This window comes from Tasmannia lanceolata, unplaced genomic scaffold (genome assembly GCF_043159265.1).
Source record: "Tasmannia lanceolata isolate RefF3 unplaced genomic scaffold, GAP_Taslan_0.1 ptg000006l, whole genome shotgun sequence".
Classification (NCBI taxonomy): domain Eukaryota; kingdom Viridiplantae; phylum Streptophyta; class Magnoliopsida; order Canellales; family Winteraceae; genus Tasmannia; species Tasmannia lanceolata.
In genome coordinates, this window is record NW_027518683.1 from 25,828,344 (window position 1) to 25,831,476 (window position 3,133).

At 39.1% G+C, this 3,133-nt stretch overlaps 1 pseudogene; it reads left to right on the top strand.

The window, feature by feature from the left end:
- LOC143878869 (uncharacterized) lies at nt 1-1,077 on the top strand (annotated as a pseudogene).
- The last annotated feature ends 2,056 nt before the right edge of the window (nt 1,078-3,133 follow it).

Genomic DNA, 3,133 nt, shown 5'->3' on the forward strand with positions numbered 1-3,133 from the left:
ATGGAGGTTTCTAGTGGAAATATTTGTAGAGTTGCTTTGGATTCTTCGGAAAATGAAGAATCTGAAGAATCAGGGTTACAGAGCCCGAAATTCGAATTCTCTGGATGTGGTATCCCGCAGAGCATTGGTTCAGGCCAACGTTTTTACTCAATGAATGCACTGGAGATCTTGAGAGAAACCATTAGGATCCTTCGTTTTAATTCCATAGGTTTCATGGTGATAGTGGCAGTGCTTATTTGCCCCATATCTGCAATCATCCTCTCAAATGCACTAGTCAATCAGTCCTTTGTAAAGAGATTATCCATTAGATTTTTGTTGATCGCTCGGTCGAGTGGACTTCCTTTGAATCATATAGTCAAGCAGTCCTGCCAACGTTTATCTGAAATGGTTGTCTCCCACATATTCTGTTTCCCTCTATTCATCTCATTCTCTCTGTTATCCAAAGTCGCGATTGTCTACTTAGTAGCCTGCACATATTCTGGTAGAAAGGTTGTTACTTCCAAGTTCTTTGCTGTTGTTATCAAAATCTGGAGGCGTGTATTTTCAACATATCTATGGGTGTGTATGATGGTTGTGGGTTGCCTAGTCTTGTTTCTTGTTCTCTTGGTCACTGTCTGCAACACATTTGCAATGTTAGGTTTTCCTTCGGAGCTAATTCTCTACCCCGCATTTGTAGTGGCAGTTGTATTTTAAGTGGTTTTCGCTCATGCGATTATTGTCTGTAGTCTTGCCAGTGTCATATCTGTTTTGGAGGAGGTATCAGGACCACAGGCTTTAGTTAGGTCAGTTTTTCTGATAAAGGGTCAGACTCATGTGGGGCTTCTGATATTTCTTGGATCCACGATCGGGATGGCTTTTGTGGAGGGGTTGTTTGAGCATCGAGTGAAGACTCTGGGCTATGGAGATGGGTCTTCCAGGATATGGGAGGGACCTCTGTTGGTGATTATGTATTCCTTCGTGGTGCTCATTGATTCTATGATGAGTGCAGTGTTCTACTTTACTTGTAGATCTTCTAGTATGGAAGCATTGGTTGGAGATGATCAAAACCTTGAAGAATTAAACACAATTTCCCCTTGATCCAACCTGCTGTTGTCATTTAGTAGCCTTATCATTGCATAGGGCGATGAAGGCGTTAGCCCAAGCCCATTCTTTTAGAAGGACTTACCTAGCTATGGTAGTACTCTTTTCATTCTCTTTCCTTATATAGAGAGTTTCTGGTCTTTTAGATATCCTTCTTAGTCATTTGTCTTTCCTTGCATATCATCGCATAGGGCGATGAAGGCGCTAGCCCAAGCCCATCCTTAGGGGACTCGCTTAGTCCAAGTAGCACTCCCCTCGTTTATTTTAAGACTTGCCCAGTCTTTTGTATCCCTTAAAGCATAAGGTCATTCTCATTGCCAGGGCGATGAAAGAGTCATCTAGAGCCCCTGTTTAGGGAGACAAGCTATGTCTCGTGCAGAGAAAATCATTTTTCTTTGTCTTGATAAATATATAAAAAAAACTGAATAAAGAGTACTTTGAAATAAAATTTGAGAAGATTTCGATAAGAATTTCCAAAATTAAGCCTATAGTCCAGTATTTATAAATTTAATACTTCTCTTTCATACTAAGCTTTGAGTTAGGGTTCGAAGACGGTAATAAATGGATTGTTCAGGTGAGATTATCTCAAAGTTTATTATACTCATTCCTTTTTATCTAAATAAATTGTTTAATAGGAAGAAGGAGATCAGATGACTACTCTATTCGATATTATCGACATGAGTACTGTCTGATTTCAAGGCGGGATATAGAAATATTATCATGTGTATATGATATCAGATGATTACTTTAGCATCATCTGATTTCATCCCCATATTGGGGTGGTGTTTGTGGTTCGGTATAGAAGTGTTTGATATTAATATTTTTTACTTTATTAGGCTATCCAGCGGCTGGTCTGGACTAATTAATGTTGTTTATCATTTTATGATTGTTATAGATTTTTTTTATTGAAAATTCTTCTTTGCTTAGCACTTGATTTATTTTTATAAGAATAGAATGGAATTTGCGATTATCTGGTAGCCTTTTCTTCTCTCTTTGATAGACTAACACAGTCTTATAGATTTCTGTTTTAGATACTAGAATCCCCTCTCATTGCAAGGGCTATGAAGGAGTCATCCCGAGCCCATTATTTTAGAGGACTTGCATAGTCCTAGTAGTGTTTTCCCTTCTAATCTTTTCTTCATTTTATGAGACTGTTTAAGTCTTTCAGGTTTCTTTCCTTTATCATTTCAAGCCTATCTTTAGGGGACTCGCTCAATCCAAGTAGCACTCCCCTCTTTTGTTTAGTAGGCCTACCCAACTTACCCAGTCTCATTCTCTTGCTAAACCTCCTCTTTGTGCGTCGTTTAGTTTTGGGAGAACACCTTACTCGGCTTGGCAACATACCCCTATCCTTATGGGTATTGGGTTGCACATTTGTTGCACCCTAGGGCTAGGTAGCTGTCCGGCCCGGCTGGGTGTTTTTCCTTTGCCAAATATGCACATGTCTTTTTTTTTCCTTATTACTTGTGAGCTTTATTTTGGTTTGATAGTCTACTAGCATAGGAATCCATCCTTAGTCTAGAGAGTCAGTCCTCTTGTTCAAGAATCAAATTCTATCATCATAGGGGTTAGGATTTTATCCAACCTCTCGTCAAATCATGTGATTTTTATCCGCTCCTGCAAGGTATAGGATGCTGTCCAACCCTTGCAGAGTCGTGTTTCTGTTCATTCCCCCGCAAAGCATAGGATGCTGTCCAACATTTGCGGGATATCAGGAGTCTGTCCTCCCCTTATGATGATAGGGATTTGTCCTCTTGTGTCAAAAACTCAAAAACATTCAAAAATTTCAAAAACACTTGAAAATTCAAAAACATCTAAAAACCAAAAATCCTCAAAAATCTGAGTCTTTTAAGAGTAGTTAGGAAAATCTGTTTCCGAACTACGTTGGCTTGATCCCTTTTCATGGGGTACGTAGTGCAGCTTGGGATCCACATCCCAAGTCCAGCCAAACCTTTAAAAATAAACATTTCAAATCTCCAAAAAATACAAAAAACTTCAAAACCTTTTCAAAAAGATCTTCCCCGAGAGTTAGGAGTCTGTCCTAGATGTTTGA